Source organism: Panthera pardus, unplaced genomic scaffold (assembly GCF_024362965.1).
Source record: "Panthera pardus isolate Hobbes unplaced genomic scaffold, ASM2436296v1 HiC_scaffold_6, whole genome shotgun sequence".
Taxonomy (NCBI): Eukaryota; Metazoa; Chordata; class Mammalia; order Carnivora; family Felidae; genus Panthera; species Panthera pardus.
In genome coordinates, this window is record NW_026526991.1 from 7472570 (window position 1) to 7490071 (window position 17502).

General features: G+C 55.9%; 1 long non-coding RNA gene across 4 annotated transcripts; it reads right to left on the reverse strand.

The window, feature by feature from the left end:
• Window positions 1-5571: 5571 nt before the first annotated feature.
• LOC109265739 (uncharacterized) lies at window positions 5572-17485 on the reverse strand. 4 transcript variants are annotated; one of them, XR_008419521.1, is made up of 4 exons: window positions 17311-17485; window positions 14599-14745; window positions 13748-13885; window positions 5572-7596 (listed from the first exon to the last, which is right to left on the reverse strand). It is a non-coding gene; the product is annotated as an uncharacterized LOC109265739 (long non-coding RNA). The 4 variants fall into 4 exon arrangements; XR_008419520.1 differs by lacking the exon at window positions 5572-7596 and adding an exon at window positions 9646-10162; XR_008419523.1 differs by lacking the exon at window positions 5572-7596 and adding an exon at window positions 10169-12048.
• Window positions 17486-17502: the final 17 nt, after the last annotated feature.

Below are 17502 nucleotides of genomic sequence, written 5' to 3' on the forward strand. Positions count from 1 at the left end.
TAGATGTCACAGGCCTGGTGTCAGAGAAGGGGACAGAAAGCCAGCAGAGCCTGGCACAGTAGGCAGGTCAGACCCGCCTGAGGCTGCTGGAGACAAAGGTGGGTGGTGAGGCTCGGAAGAGGCATGGGAGGTGGCAGGTACAGGCTGGGAGGTCTGGGAGGCCAGGGGCCGCATCCTTTTCCTCCTTGCGTCCTTGGTGTTAATACAGAGCAGGGCCGAGTGTAGCAATTTGCTAAGATGTTGCGAGCGAGTGAAAATGCAAGCACAGGAGAGTCAGTGGAGCAATTTTAAGTTGAGGCAAAGGTGAGTTCAAAGCAGGGGTTACATGTAGAAACACTGGGACATACATTAGGGAATGGTGGGGACTGAGGCAGACCAGACAGCAGATTGTTGGAAGCTCCCAGAGAAGCCGGAAACCACATTTGTGTATGTGCGTATATGAAACCTTGTGACTTTTATTATTTTATTATTTTTTTAATGTTTATTAATTTTGATGGAGAGAGAGACAGAGAAGGGAAGGAGCAGAGAGAGAGAGAGGGAGAGAGAGAGAGAGAGAGAGAATTCCAAGCAGACTCCCACTGTTGGCATAGTGCCTGACGCAGGACTCGAACTCACGAACCGTAGATTGTTACCTGACCTGAAATCAAGAATTGGACGCTCAGCCGATGAAGCCACCCAGGTGCCCTGAAACTTGTGAATTTTAAATGTTGGCAACTAATTCCAATCCAAAATATAAAACACTAGGCAGGAAAATAAAACCCAGATGCAGGCCAGAGGCATTCAGAGACCAGCCCGTTTGTGACACCTGGCTTGAAACCACAGGAGTTAGGCTAGACATAAAAGGTTATTAGTTGGGGTGCCTGGCTGGCTCAGTCAGTAAAGCATGCGACTCTTGACCTCGGGGTTGTAGGTTCAAGCCCCACGTTGGGTGTAGAGACTGCTTAAAAATAAAGTCTTTAAAAAATGGTTATTATTCGTTGATAGAGACTGATGAATATGTAACAGTATGCATATATTCCCAAACAGTGAAGAAACAAAATCATAAAGAAAAGGGTTCTAGAAGTGCGAGGAGAAGATAATGGCATGAATGTACTTTGTGCCTGTGGATCCAGCCAGCACAGGGGCAGACACGCTTAGTGACAGGCACAGAGGCCCGTCTTGCTGTGGCTCAGCCTGGCTTTATCAGGAATAACGCTGACAATCTGACCTGTTTTTGGCTTCTGCGTCTTGTCTCTCACTTGGTTCTGAATGTGGAGGGGGTGTTCTTTGTCAGCCCCCCACATCCCAACCCCTGCCTCTGTGTCTCCTCTGGGTAGAACTCATCGCACCTTCCTTGGGGCACACTGTCTCATCATAGACTTCTATTTCAGCCCGAAAACCTGCGTCCATTCATTTATTTTCCTTCTCAGGGGTGAATTCCTCAATGGCAGATACCCCAACGAGCTGCATGTTCACTGGGGCCAGGTGGATAAATCTCTGGGCTCTCAAGTGCCACGATTGATTAGTGATGTCTGTCACGGGTAGGGAGGGAGCTCCCCCACGGGAGGCTGTGTTGGGTCAACTCCCCGGAAAGCTCCGGGGTGCAGAGTCTGACGGTGGCCTCCGTAGAAAGGCTTTCACGAGACAACAACAACCGTGGCAAGACTGAGATCTGAAAGAGCCTCTATCCGGAGAATCATGGATGAGATAAATCAAACCTGTATCCTGTACCAAAATCAAAGATTTGCAAATGGCCAATGGGCACATGAAAAGATGCTCAATATTAGGGACATGTAAATCAGAACCACCGTGAAATATCACTTTACGCGCACTGGGATGCTGCGGTAAAAAAAATGGGAGCTAACAGGGGTTGGTGTGGACATGGAGAGATTGGGGTCCTCGTGCATTGCTGCGGGGAGGCAGAGGGGGGCAGCTCCTGAGGCGGCAGTTTGGTGGCTCCTTGAAACAGCAGTAAACAGAGTTACCCTACGATCTGGCAATGATCTGAAAGCAGGGACTCGAACAGGTACTTGTAGGTACGTGTTCACGGCAGCACGACCACAACAGCCAACGGTGGAGACGACCCAAACATATGCCAACAGACGAATGGAGGGACCAAATGTGGTGTATCTACACGTGGTGTGATCCTGTTTAAGTGAAGAATGCCGAAGAGGCACATCCATGGGAACGGAGAGTAGAGGAGTTGTTGCCAGGTCTGGCCCGGGGGACTAGGGGAAGCCTGTTGGTGGGGACGGGAGTGATAAAAACACTCTAAAACACACGAAAACGCGAATTTCCTAAATGTCACTGAATTATGCACTTTTAGTTGTATTTATTTTTTTTTTTTAATTTTTTTTTAACGTTTATTTATTTTTGAGACAGAGAGAGACAGAGCATGAACAGGGGAGGGTCAGAGAGAGGGAGACACAGAATCTGAAACAGGCTCCAGGCTCTGAGCGGTCAGCACAGAGCCTGACGCGGGGCTCGAACTCACAGACCGCGAGATCATGACCTGAGCCGAAGTCGGCCGCTTAACCGACTGAGCCACCCAGGCACCCCTAGGTATATTTATTTTTGAGAGAGAGAGAGAGAGAGAGAGAGAGAGAGAGAGAGAGAGACAGCAAGTGCACTACTGGGGGAGGGGCAGAGAGAGAGGATACCAAGCAAGCTCTGCATTGTCAGCACAGAGCCTCACGTCGGGTTCAAACCCACAAAACTGTGAGATCGTGACCTGAGCTGAAACTAAGAGTCGGATCCTTAACCTTCTGAGCCACCCAGGAGCCCCTACACTTCTTTTATTTTTATTAAGTTTATTTAAGTAATCTCTACACCCAACGTAGGGCTCGAACTCATGCCCTGGAGATAAAGAGCTGCCAGGCGGCCCTGAATTGCATACTTTAAATGGTGCTCACGTGAGCGGTTTCAGCTGTGTTTTTCTGCCGCTGGCGTGGTGGATGGCAGTGAGGAGCCCTGGGGTCCCCGCCTGGCTGTGCAGGTCCAGCGGGGGGGCCCAGCCAGGGTCTGCAGCTGATACTCCAAGGGCTTCCGTGACTTCCGGAGCCCCTCTGGTCCTCCCCCCTTCCGACCAGCCAACAACCCACCTGGCCAGGAAGGCGCCCCACCAGGCGGGCCCCCAAGGTTACGCAGCCTGTCCCGGGGGAGCGGCTCCCCGGGCCTGCCTGCGACGTTCCCCACCCCCGCACCCTGGTGAATCTTTCCATTTCGAGTGGGCGGTCGTCCCAGGCTGCCCTGATCCAGGTTTCGTAGCCTCCCCCAGGCATGCAGCTGGGCCGCTGGGCCCCTGGGCCCCAAGCCGTCCAGCTGGGTTCATCTCGGGTGGCGCTGGCTGGGTGACCTCATTAGGGTCTGGAGCAGAAATAGAACAGGCAGCGCCAATTAGTGGCTGCACGTGAGCCGCGGGCCGGCAAGTCCGCCGCAGCCTCCCCGCACGTTTGTGGGTCATGGAAAATTCCACACGCAACGTTCTTGCCCTGGTAGGTGGGGTGCTGAGGGCGCCCCGCCCCTGGGGACACACCCAATTTTGCCTCCTGCTTGTCCACAGGCCAAGGTTGAGGGTGCGTGGAGCAGGGGAGGCGCGACCCCCAGAGACCCTGATTCGCTGGGGTGGGGGGTGGAATGAGGGCCTGCACATCCCTGCTCTCCCCAGCTGATCAGGAGGTAGGCGGTCCTCAGGCCGCTGGGCGAGGCACAGTGGGGTCCCGCCTCGCCCCGTCCCACCCAGGGTCAGGAGGCCAGGCCCCGAACCTGCTCTGTACCTGGGCCTGGGGGCCACCTGGTCACCGCCCAGCCCCAGAGGCCAGCTGGCGTGTAGCTGCCTGCACGGGGCCTGGTGGAGAGCCTGGCTCCGTGTTGCTGCTGCTGCTGAGAGCCAGCCTGTCTCTCTGGGCCAGAACTCTCGCCTCTCGGACACACAGGCAGCTGGTGTGGGGGGAGCCCTGGCTGGGTGCTGAGGGACATCTTCTGGCCCCGGGCTGCTCCGGTGGCCAGCCAGGCGGCCTTGGGCCATTCCCCTTGCCTTGCTGGGCCCCACTTCCCTTCAAAGTACACATGGGGGCCAGAGAGACTCTCAGGGTCTTTCCCGCCGACACGGGGGCCTTGGATGTGCTTTTCTCTCCCAAAGGCTCCCCCACGTTCAAAGGGAAGCATGGGTCTCAGCGGTCAGGGCCCCGATAGCTGGGCCTCCCTGTGGACAACTGCTTGGGGAGGTCGGGAAGTAGAGTGGTGTTTCTTGGGATTGCCCCTCTGGTTTTCTGCCCCTTTAGCCCCTGTGGTACCCAAGAACCAGGGGTGGGAGCCTGAGAGAGAAACCCCTGCATTTGTACCCCCCTTCCTTCTTCTGCGGCGACTGCACCTCTCTTCCCTTGGTTCTTCCTCCCCTTTGGGGGGTTGCTTACTGTCAACAGCGGAGGGGCCAGTAAGCCCACACCAGCTGGGGGATCAGGGATGCCAGGGCCCAACCCACCTCGGCCTTAAATATATTGCTGGTTTCTGAGCCTCAGCTTGCCCGTCTGCAAAATCGGGGTGCAGAAGAGACGTGTCTGAGACGCCAGCCGGCTCTGACACCCTAAGGCTCCCAGCCTGCCGCTCTCTCTGCACGGTTTGTGACTTCCCTGGAAGCCGTAAGCAGGAAGGGCAAAGTCTCCAGGTACACAGAGCCTGCTTTGTCGGCTGCTTAAACTCCTGCAGGAAAGAATTCACCCTTTCATTACGCTCTTCTTCCAACAAGGAAATGGGCTGAAGCCAGCATGACCATGAGTCATAGCGTGAATCCAGATCCACGGGCAGACATTTAAAGGATGCTCCTCTGCCGGGCTGCCCCACCCATCCCCACCAGCACCACCGGCCGCAGACAGCCTCCCAGTCACGGTCTGCCTGTCCCGCCAACAGCAGGGGCAGGAATTTCAACAGGAAAAGTAGGTCTGCGTTGTGTGTTGTAGTTGAGAGCTGGGAGGAGTCCGATCTTTAGAAGAGGTGCATGGAAGAGTGATTACACCCCCATTTCACAGTTGTGGAAGGTGAGGGCCAGAGAGAATCTGGCTGTGCCCGTGTCGCACGGAGTGGGGGCCGCCTGACCCCAGCCAGCTCTCTGGCTGCACCTGGAGTCGCTGCCAGGTTTCAGTGAGTGATGCCAGGCCCCCCCAGGGGGATGCTCAGGAAAGGAGGGGAGACGAGCCTCGCAAGCTGTGGGCCCGGGCAGCCGGCATGGTGCTGGGGCTGCAGGAGGGGGCAGGGCCGGGAGGCCGGCACGGCCGTCCTGGGTGGCTCAGACACTGTCCAGGCCCTCCTTCCAATTTCCCTGAACCCTTCAGTCCCTGACACCCCCGGACCCCTTGTCCCTCCTCCTGGGCCACCTGTGGATGTGATGACTCAAGCCTGACTCTCAGCTCCCTGCAGCCTCTGCTGTGCCTCAGGCAGGACTGTCAGACTCCAGGTGTGGCTGAGGCGGGCAGCCCAGGAGGAGCCTCTGGGGTCAGTGGTTGACAGGATGACCGAGGAAAGGAGAAAACAAGTAGGGCAGGGAGGGGAAGGCATGTGCTCGGCCGGGAGCCAGAAAGCCCAAGAGCCCCCCCCCCCCCCCGTGACGCGGGGCCACAGCCCCACTCTGACAGCTCCCAGAACCGAACCCTGGGCTGAGAGCTTATGAGGGCAGCCCTCCACCATGCACCAGCCATGCACCAGCAGCTTCTCCGAGGCTTGAAAGGACAGAAGGTGCCCTTCAGTCTCCCTCCTTCCTTCCTCTTGCCCTCTCTCCCTGCCTCCCCACCTCTTCTGTCTAGCTCCTTCCTTTCTCCCTCGATCTTTACAAGAAGCCGGTGAGGCATGCAGGATGGGATTATGGCCCCATTTTACAGATGGGTAAGATGAGGCTCCGGCCACTTTCTCCACCTCCCTTCCCTCTGTATCCTACCAAGGTAAATCCTGAACCAGGAATAACATGTTTGGGCCTCAGACCTTCCTGAGCGGAGACACTTCTCTTAGACTGGTCACCGATATCTATAAACCACGTGGTGCAGCTGGGGAGGAAGAGCTCTCCCGGCCCCACAGCCATTGCCCCTGGACCATGGAGCTGGGGTAGAGGTCCAGGAAAGGGGGGAAGGGTTTCAGGCCTGTGGGGCCGAGACATTGTGGGCCTAGTTCTTGGCGTCTCCATTTTCCTCTGGTCACTTCTACCCGGTTCACTTGACAAGCACGTCCTGAATGCCCAGCCTATTGCCACTGACCAATTGGCCCAGAGACGGCCAGGTCAGGTGGAGTGGGAGGTTCTCGCCCACCAGGGACCCCGTAGCCAGAGGGATGGGGACTGGTCACAGACGCAGCCTGCTCTAGGGGGATGCAGAGGAGGCGTCTCGGGGGCATCGGGGCCCCGGGGGTGTTACCAGCCCGTTGGTTGGGAGGGTGCATTGTGGACCACCAGAGACCCCGCCCTGTGCCTGCTTGGCTGGCCTGGGTTCTGCCCCTGCCCATCAGAACCCTCTGCACACTGCTTGTCGTTTAAGGCTGGGGGTGGTGGCCCCCCCTCTTGGCCTCCCTGGCTGTCCCTGTGCCAGGGGCACAGAGCGGGCTGAGGGTTTGGGCTCAGGTGTCCCTGGGCCTGGCTCCCACAGGACTCCTGGGACTCTGTCCAGGCATCTCATTTCAAATGCGGATGTGTTCCTCTTGACCAGGCACCTCTCCAAGCGAGGCTTGCGCATTCCTCAATTCTGGCCTCTGCTCATTCCTGGCTGGAGGGTGGCCCAAGTCTTTCCTCCACTCTGCGCCATCTAGAGATGGCTGGTAAATGGTGCAGCGAAGGGATTCGCCGCCTTGCAGAGGCTCCTTGCTCCCTAGTGTCCGGGAGATTCCCAGTCGTGAAGGTCCAGGTGGGCTGGGAGCCAGGAGACGTGGGACACCCGGGCTGAAGGGGTGAAGGGGGCGGGGCGTAGGAAGTCGGAGGCAGCCCGGAGGCACTGAGTGTGCTGTAGGAGGGGGACAGGGGAGTTCCTGCACTGAGGTCCTCCCGGTTGCTGCCCAAGGCTGTCCCCTGAGGTCTCGCCTCTGCTCTGCCTGCTCCATGCCTGGGACACTCAGCGATGGAGGGGCTGAGGCATGGCAGAAGTCCCTTGGACGGTGCCATTGGGTCACTTCACAGCAGCTCTGTCCTGGGCTCGGCCCCTCGGGCAGGTGCTGCCTTCAGATATGATACCAGGGAGCCTAACTTCCCTAGAAGGGCTCACCCTCGTCCCCCCCGCCATGTCCCAGGGGATCTGGTTGAGCAGCCACTCTCCTCCTTTGGAAGAACCAGCCACATCTGCAGTCCATCCGGGAAGTAGGAGGATGGCAAGGGGTGGCGGGTGCAGACCCCACGGCGCCCCCTGCCCCTTATCTCAGAGCTGGGCAGATTAATTTTTGTTCAGTTCACTGAGCACCTGGGCCGTCGAGAACAGATAACTGTTCAGGAGCCCCGCGGAGCACCGAGCACGACAGGAGTGTGTTTCATGTCTGTGTTGGTGCATCTCTGTGCTCTCTGGTGGGCACAGTCCCTGCCCCTTGGATTGTTCTTCCTCCCTGTGCACCTGCTCCCATCGAAGTTTCTGGAATGTAATGTTCATCCCAACCCTAGAACCAAGAGGAAACGTTTATTAGACGATGGGGCAGGACAGCAGCCTTTGCAAATAGTACTTTCTGCATTGAAAACTTTGAAACCTTAAATTCAGTCCAGCGAGCGTGTTGGGAGCGGCTGGGACGATCAAGGCACAGTGTTGGGGGAACGGCGTGCCAGGCCGCACCTTTTGGGACAGACGTGCAGCAACTGTAGGCATGACACGTGACTGTTCCCGTTTGCTGAAAAACGCTGCTGAGTGGAGCAGGCCCACGAGAGCCGGCAGGAGGCATTTTGCGGTTTAGCGGAAAATAGGTGGCAGTTAATTAAAACGTAAAAAAGTGTATTTATTTTAAAAAAACTGGACTGTTTCCTATGGATGAAGTTTTGGGGTGATGGTTGGGGGGTCTGGAGCCGGCGGCCAAGAAAGAATTCTTCAAGATGTCTTTGGTGCAAAAAGGCGATTTTATTAAAGCACAGGGACAGGACCTGTGGGCAGAAAGAGCTGCACTGGGGTCGTGATGGGTAACTGATTGTATATCCTCAGGTTGGGAGGGGGGCAGGGGTAGGGTAGGTCTGTAAGGAATTTTGGAAGCAAGGTTTCCAGGACCTTGAGGGGCTGGCTGTTGCTAAGGAAACACCACTTTTTACCGTCTAGTAAAACCTCAGTCATGAGACCCTTCAGATGTAATCAGGGGGCCATAAGCTTAGAGTATGAATGCCAGCATATACCTTGGGGGAGCTGAGATAAAGGAAGTTTCCAAAGGAATTTGTTTTAAATGTTTATATTCATTTTTGAGAGACAGAGGGAGGCAGAGTATGCATGGGGGAGGGGCAGAGAGAGAGGGAGACACAGAATCCGAAGCAGGCTTCAGGCTCCGAGCTGTCAGCACAGAGCCCAACGTGGGGCTCGAACCCAGGAACAGTGAGATCATGACCTGAGCCTCAGTCGGATGCTTAACCGGCTGAGCCACCCATGCACCCCTCCAAGGAATTTTTATTTGTTAAAGTAGACTTACAGGGTCCTCGAGGTTGAGGTAATGATAAGCCAAGATTCCCTTTCGCCCCCAGCCGAGTGTCATCATCGAGGCAGCTGAGCTCCTAGAGGGAGGTCACTTTGCCAGTTTCAAGGACTTGTCAGTGGGCTGCAGGCAATAAGACAATTTTAATTTCTCATTTGCCTTAGTTTCCCACATCTCTGTGGCAAGCACTTAACCCCTGTCCTTGCTTGTTGGGCGGCCAGGAGTGTCTGAGGAATATATCACACAGATGCCACCTGAGGGGGGGGGGTTCTGTTAGCCTGTATTTTGCCCTCAGCTTGCCCCAAGTTCCCTCATCACTGTTGGGGTCTTTTACTTGCATATTTATAAGATTTCCATATATTAACACTGTGTCAAGCATGGTACATACATTTTGTCCAATTAAAAAATGTTGACAAATCAGTCAACATCTTTAGGTGATCAAATCAGTCTGTCAACGTGGGTCCTCGCTTGGGTGGCACAGTAGACTTTGGGGTTCCTCCCCAGCATCCACGCCACCCCTCCCTTGTTGGGAAGCAGTCACAACATTTGGAAGGACAGACTTCCATCACCCCTTTGGGGTAGACCATGCCAATGGTGGTGTTCCCCGGCCACAGCGATTGGCTCAGGGGTAGGCACATCGTCCAAGTGGGCCTACAGAGGCATCCCGTGACCTCCAGGGGTCATGGTCTGGCTGTTCAGTCCTTCTCCAAACTTCCATTCACTTCTGGGCTTGTTCCTCTGCACAGACCAAGGACTTCCCTTTTCAGTGTAAACCCACCCGAGCCAGATTTTCTTTCCTCTTTCCTGCACCTGCCAGCATCCTAACTCATGCGGAATTCAGCCCTAGGAAGTGGGGTGTTGCTAGGGGTAGACCCTAAACTCTAGAAATGGCCAAATTGAGGGAGGGAGGGGGCAGGAAGGAGGACCCCTCTCTTTCATGGGGGTAAAATGGGAACTTTTGCTAGATGTCATGAAATATGGTCGGCCAAGTCATGGCCCCCAGAGCTCTCTGCATCCTCCCCCCCCTGCCCCAAACCTGTGATCGTTACTGCATATGGGAGCTTGCAGGTGTGATTAAGTTAAAGGCCCTGAGATGGGGTGATGGCGCTGGGTGATCTGAGCAGGTCCTCGAGAGCAGGGTCTGGGAGGAATTGAAGTGAGAAGAGAGAGGCTGGAGCTTTCCAGATGGAGGCAGGGGCCACCAGCCACCCATAGTGGGCAGCTGCCGGAAGCTGGAAAGGCAAGGAAGCAGGAGCCTCTGGAAGGAATGCCTCCCTGCCGACACCTTGACTCTAGCCCTTTGGTGAACCTGCATTTGGACTTCTGAGCTCCAGCACTGTGAGGGAATAGCTTGCGTTGTTTTCAGTCACTTAGCTGGTGGTCCTTTGCTCTGGCAGCCCTAGGAGATCGGTACAAGCCAAACTGTCCCCTCCTCACTCAGGCGCGCGGGCTATGTCCCTGGAGACTGCAGCACCGGGAGAGTCAGCCGGCGCCCTCACAGGGTGGAGGGGCCGCGGCCCGTCTGGTAAGCTCCCGAGAGACACATCGAGACATCGTAAGCCTGAAACTGGCCCAGGTGAAGGCAGAGAAGCCAGAAGATACAAGCTGGCTGGGAGGGATCCTTTCTGCTCCTCCAAGATGGCCAGAGGTCCAGAACACCAAGCCTTCACTCCAAGCCAAGCTAATGCCAGCTGAGAAGGCAGGCTGCTGAGTTAGCAGGGAAGTCCTGGGGCGGGGGCCAGGAGGACACCCAGCCCGGCCCCGGGCCTGTCCCCAGCACCCCCCCAGAAGTGTGACTCTGACCCAGAGGGCATGCCCTCTTTTTATGGGGTGCAGCTGGGGCCCAGTGCGCAGCAAGGTGCATACACCCGACACTTCAGCACTGAGGCTATCGGTCCTGTGCCCTCTTAGTGGAGACCATCAGACAGTGGGTGGGTGGAGCGGCTAGGCTGAATACCGCACCCTATCGCTAGGAGACAGAAATTTCTGGTTTAAATTCTACCCGCTGGTAAGATTTTGGGCTTTGGATCCCAGCCCTTGGACTTGACCAGAGGCAGAGTGACTGAACTTTACCAAGATTTTAGGGGACGGGTATTGCTGTGGGTCATTTTGTACTGGGCTCTGTTTCCTTTTCTGCAAGGCGGGAGGTGTTAGTGTTCAGTGTGTAACTCAGTCTGAGGTCATTTGGCCACAGGAGGCCACATCCGACCCCAGCAGAGAGAGCGCCACATCCACCAGACGTGTGGTGGTCACTCAGACTGAGACTCAGCGGGCTCCCTGTGGGGGCGGGCACTGCACGCTGGCCGGCCAACTGTGAAGGTGAAGTGCAGGGGAGAGGAGGACGGGGGGGGGGAGGGGGGGGGGCTTGCAGGGGGAGGGGGCTGCAGGGGGAGGGTGGTAAGGACCGGGTGACAGAAGGGCTGACCCGCAGTGCTGTGTGTGGGCACTGCTAGTGTTCTCAGCGTGCTCTTGTCTCCTGTCTCTGCTACACAGAGGCAGCTGGGGGCCTTTTCTGCCTTTATGGGGTGCAGCTGGGGCACAAAAAGTGAGATTAGAGAGACAGGGGAGAAGGCAGCGGGACTCAGACACTTTGCAGCCAGCAGAAGAGGCTTGGCTTTCGCAGAGGGCGATGGGGTCCCTGGAGCATTTGGGACAGGAGACTGCCACGTTAGGACATCAGGACGTGGGCTGCAGAGGTGTGCAGAGGTGTGTGGGTGGGCGGGGAGCAGGAGGCAGGCCTGGAGGTCCTGCTGTCTGAGTCCCAGGTGAGGCTCAGGGCCCGCCTGCCCCGGCGTCTCCCCCGCCACCCCCCCATGCCCTTGACCTCTCCCGCCTTGAGGGGCACCGACTGATACTTCCCCAGCCAGTCGCCCTCCTCTCTGCAAACAGAAGCTGGAAATTGTCGTGGGCTGGGGCCTGTAGCTCGGATGGGCAGTGACTCCTCCCCTGGCCGCACAGGGGAAGTTCCAAGGAGCCCGGCCAGCAGTCCGCTCTCCCTAGTGATTGGGGCTGACTTAGTTCTGGCTCACAAGGAAGCCGGCTGGGGGGACTGCCCTTCCTGGATAAAACAGGACTTCTGGAGAGATCTTTTATCTTTTTATTTTTTTTCTTTGGCCTCCTTCCCTCCCTTTCTGGCTGGGATACTGGCAGGAGCACATGATAGATGGAGTTGTGACACCATCTTGTGACCATGAGGCAGCAAGCCTGAGCTTGGGGACATTTGTCTCATCTGAGACAGTGGACTTGAGGAATTGCTCCTGTAGGAGGCTTACTGGGGGATGGGTAATTTTTTGTGTCAGTTTGACTGGCCGTGGGGTGCCCAGATTGAGTATCATTCTGGGTATATCTGTGATGGTGTTTCCAGATGAAATTTGAATTTGAACTGGCAGGCCCAGCAAAGCAGACCCTCTTCCCAGCGAGGGTGGGCCTCAGGCAACTCCCGATGGCCTGAAAAGAGCACAAGAGGGAGGAGGGAGGAGGAGGAGTTAGGCTTTTTTCTGCCTCACCGCCTGGGCTGGGATTGATGTCCTCTTTCTCTGCACGCACACTGGGATTACACCACTGGGGCTCCTGGCCGTCCAGCTTGCAGGCGCTGGGTCGTGGTGCTTCTCGGCCTCCATGATTGTGCAAGCCAATCCGTCATAATAGATTTCCATTTACGCCCCACCCCCGCCTTGGTTCTGTTTCCCTGGAAAACCCTGACTAGTACGGACAGTGCTATGCTGACGATGTACTTGGGAGCCACATTGGTCAGGGAGGGAGGGACACAGGGCAGGACTGGATGAGCAGAAATTGAGCTACATGCAGGCACAGTGGCCTCATCTGGTCCATCCTGCCCGGAGATCCTGGAGCCCGGACAGCCCTTCAGGGGTGGCTTGAGCTGAGGACAGAGGGCTAGGTCTTTGTCTCTTCACACCGGCCAGTCACCGCGCGTGTGGGATGTCCTAGGGGTGAGGCAGCTTCCTCGGACAGAGGACAGATGGTCCCCAGGGAGCACTCAGCTGGGCGTGGGCAGCACCAGCACTATGGCAGTGGGGACGGGGTACCTGGGTCCTGGACGTGCACCCCAGCGTCCCCTACATCCCTGAGTGGCTCAGCCGCTATAACATCGCAACAGCTTCTCCCCGCTGGCCTTTTTGTGGGCAGGAAGCAACGTTCAAAGCACCGCTAGGCCAGCGTCCCTTTACTTTTGGTCGAAGGCATCATCCAGGGTAAGCCTTGGACCTTGGGGCACTCCGGTGAGTGAGAGAGAAAGGAGGCAGAGGGCACAGCCTGAGCAGTGAAACGGGTGTGCAGTGACATGACTCGGCCCCGAAGCTTCCCTCCAGCAGCAATGGATGCCACACGTCCACACTGACGGGGGCGGAGGCTGACACCCCCCCACACCGCCCGTCTTTACTCGTCGCTTTCAGTGCTGGGAGCTGATCGCACGCTCTGTAAGATGGGAGTCGCTGCCACTGTCCTCCAATATCCATCCCACCATCATTCGGTAACAGAGCTTAGGATAGGTGGGAACGGACGCCCAGCCAGACCACACTGCCTGGCCTCCCCTGCATGTAGGGTCGTCACGGGGTATGTGAGTGGAGGCAGTAGGGGACAGCCATTCATGGACATGTCCTCTCTGTGTGGCATCTGACCTGTTGACAGGAGGCTCTGTGCAACCTCGTGCTGGTGCTGGGGACCCGCTTACGGCAAAGGAGGTGGGGGCGGTGAGCCCGTGGCTCTGGGACCCATCGGTCCCCTAACACACCACATGGCCCAGAAGCTGCTGGCCCAGCGGAGCAATGAAGCTGCCTTTTGGCTCAGAGTTGATAGCCTGTGAGTGGGGGCGTCTGACATGTGTCTCCTCTAAGTATAGACTTGGGTGCGGGAAGCAGGGGGTGGAGGCAGGAGTGGGTCTGCCCACCAATGCTGTCTCCAGGGGAGTTTGTCTGGTTCTCACAATCCTGACCTCTTCTAGAGGGCGAATGCTTCCAGAAAGGGATGTGGTAAGAGTCTGATTCAATGTTGGGTCACGGCTCCTTGTGCCAGAAGACTAGCAGGTCAAGGAAGGGGTCTCCTCGCGGCCACCGGAGGAGGTAGGGATCCTGCTGCCTGGGGACGGGGGCGGGGGCGGGGGCGGGGGGAGAACACGTCTGGCACCTACCTGAGCCTGCCTCTCTGCCCAGTTTTGATGGTATGTGGACAAGCACAGCAGCCGTGACCTGAGAAGGGTGTGTTGGCCGAGGTTCTAAAGCCTCTAGATGAGAGATGAGAGTCCGGGCCGGTCCACCAGGTAGCTCATCTAGAACAGGAGAGATGCTACTCGGTGGAGGGAACCCACAGTGGTGAGGGCAGAGGGGCAGGAAGTGGAGGCACAGGGTGAGCAGCTGCTGTGGCCCCAAGATTGCATCAACCTTCCTCTTGTAAATTTCCACAAAAGGGAGCAGCCAGAATCCTGGAGACGCTCTTCCAACGGTGACCCCTGTGGCTGGCGGATCTGAGGGGCGCCAAGGTGGACCGTGGTCGGCATTACGGCGTGCTGCCCAGATTCGCCCCTCAGAACGAGGGCTCTCATTCTCTCCGTGGCTGGGAGTATAGGCTGCCGATGGCCCAGAGAAGTCCCTCCTGGGGAGCTGCCGTCAGCTGCGGGCTACCCCCTCCCTGGACGCAGCCCCGTGCAGACTGGCTTGTGCACGGTGCAAAGGCTCCACCCTCTGGTCTCAGTTCAGGACGTCCCTGTAGGGCCAGGTGGCCCCTCACCAGTCAGCCTCTCCTCCCCAAGCAGCAGCCTGCATGCAAGGGCCTGTCTCTCAGGGAGCCCAACCTGTGTCTCCTAGAGCCTCGCTGAAGCCTCGCCCGTTACCCAGCACTCTGGTCTTGTCTTGTGTCCCTGCTGCATCAGTGACGCTCCCTCGACCTGGAACCACTCCTTGCATTTTGTCCCTTCACCTTAAACAGCAGTCACAGATCTGATCGATTGTCCTGACCCCGCCGGGCCTCCCTGTGAACACTCACCACTCATTCATTGTTGCACGAATGCAGGCTTTTCCAAGAGTCTGCTCACGGACACAGCAGTGGAGGCTCCGTAATCATCACGTGTTGTCAATCATTTCGTCGACACCCAGAGAGTCATAAATAATATAACAGCTGAATACACTCCATCTGCCAGAAGAAATAAAGCGTGATAATAGCATTGAAGCCCCCTGAATGCCTTACTGATTAAAGTCCCCACCAATACCCAGAGGAAACCACTCTCCTGAATTTGGTGTTTAGCATTCTTTTAGTTTAAAAAGATGGCGTTAAATACCACATGCATTCACGTTCAACGTTTTTTCACTCAATGTTGTGAAACTCGTTTATGTTGATGTATTTATAGTTATTTTCTTACCATATAGCATCCTATTGGGTAACTATGTATCATTTATCAATTCTCCTATAGATTACTTTATGATTCCCCCCTCCCCCCAGCAGTTACAATGAACGTTCCTGTCTTTGCACACATAGGCGAGCTGCTCTGGGGTGCACACCAAGATTGGAATTGCTGGGTTGTAGGGTATATGCGTCCTTAGTCGCTAGAAATTGCTGGATAAGCTGTCGAGAGTTAGTGAATCAATTTCCACTCCCACCAGCAGCGAATCAGAGTTCATTCCGCACTGCTCACAAATCCACAACCTCACCAATTTGGGCACTGACAGGTTTTAAGTTTTTTCCCATCTGTCCGGGGTGAAATGTCACGTCCTTGGTTTTAATTTCTTTTAGCCTAAATCTTAGTGAAAGTAAGCTTCTTGTGTTCGCTGCTCAGTAATTATTTGTTGCACAAATGAGTACGAAAAGCTCCACTCATTCATTCTGTGTTCACGCATCTGTCCTCTTTGATGCCTGCAGAGACCCCATTCCTACACCCTCCATAGGCTAGACTTTGGCTTACACACCTGGCCTTCTACCAGACGCTCCTTTCACATCCTATCCCTACCATGCCCTCTGGCCCAAAAATCCATTTCTGGAGCTTGTCTCGTTGCTCATGATGCTGACCTATTCCTGTGACTTCGCCCTGGCAGGTCCTCCCATCCCCTTGTCTGGAGACGGATCTGTCCTCTAACCTACTGCTTGGCTGAGGCTGAGGACTTACCTCTGTGACATCAACCCAGTTCATCCTCAACCAGTCATAAACCTAGGTTGCAAACAGGCTGACCTCTTGCTCTCCTGTTCCTGTCGTGGCACTGCTAACCCTTTTGCTCAGTGGGTCTTGAAGCCTTCATCCACCTTGGTATTGGTCTGGCTCCTTCTCCTAAGAGATGTGAGGCAGGAAAGCATCCTCAAGCTACAGGGATAACCGATCTAAGATGTCATAATTGCATCCAACCAGTTGCTAACTACTGTCCATTTTTCCTATGTAAATTCTACTTCCATCATCTTTGCCCTGTCACCTCGCAGACTCTTGCAACAAGCCGGAAAAGCCGCTGAAAACCCCTAAGGTCTCCAGTGATGTCTGTAGGGGACCCCTGATACTGTTAGGAGCCAGTCTCCTAGGGGGATTTCTGAGGCCTCGGGGCTGTACAGCAGGGAGAAACCCCTGGGGCCTTCCTGAGCTCCACCAGGAGAGAATCCCAAGAGACTGCCTGAGGCCGTGTCAGGAAGGAGCCCCTGAGGATCCACTGAAACTTTATTAGATCTCTGGAGATTCTCCGAGGTCGTGTAAGGACAGGATCTCCGGAGGGTTCATCAGGCTGTGCAGCACAGGGGTCCTGAGAATCCACTGAGGCTGTGTCGTCAGGGGATCACCAAAGATCCATTGAGATCGCCCCAGGGAGAAGATTCCTGGAGAGTTTCTGTGGAGACTAAAGGGGATCCCTGGAGAGTTCCCACAGTTGTCTTTCACCCAACAAACATTTCTTTTTTATTAAAAATTTTTAAACATTTATTTTTGATTGAGAGAGACAGAGGGTGAGCAGGGGAGACGCAGAGATAGAGGGAGACACAGATCCGAAGCAGGCTCCAGGCTCTGCCTGAGGTGTCAGCACAGAGCCCCATGTGGGGCTTGAACTCATGAACCATGAGATCACGACCTGAGCTGAAGTCAAGAGCCGGACGCTTAAAGAACTGAGACACCCAGGCGCCCCCAACAAACATTTCTAGAGGCAGAAGACACAGGCCCCACCCCGCAGGATCTCACAAGCCACCTGTGGAGACAGATAAATGTTGCAGGCCGGGTGCTAGCAGCTGCGAACAGCCCCGCTATCGCCAAGACAGGTCTAAGTCTCAGTGTGGCCAGAGGGGGAGAACCATTCTGCTCTTCCAGAAGGAGGCAGCCGTTCCCGGGGGTGGTTGGCGCATGGCTGAGAGCACGCACACAGAGCACCTTGTGCAGCATCTTGCGCTTGGCAAGCGCAGAAGCAATGTTGATTATCGGCAAGGGAGGCAAACTTTAATCAGAGAGCATAATCAGATTTGTGTTTCACAAGTGAACTGGCGGAGGCGTGTTAAGGGGCTCCCCAGGCGCAGTGCCAGTCTGCAACGCCAGACTCCTTGGTCTACGGCCAAGGGAAGGTAGTGCTAGCAGCACAAGCAATTTCACTTTCCGGTGGCTACGTTAAAACAAACAAAAAAAAAAAGGTAAAAGAAAACGAGAAAATAATTTCAGCAATATATTTTACTGGATCCAATATACCCCAAATATTATTTCACTATGGAATCAACGTGAGATTATTTTCCCTCTTTGCTTCGTACCGACTCTGAAACCCCGGGCGTATCTTTCTGCGCCGGGCTCAGCGCGCCACCCCCGCCGTCTGGTCCAGCAGCGGAGCCTGGAGGCGGGCGCGGGTGCCAGCCCGCCGCCGGGACAGCACACGCAGGCCCACAAGCCACCGCCACCGCCACCTCGCTTCCTCCCCGGCGTCGCCCTTTAATGCCGTCAGCGCC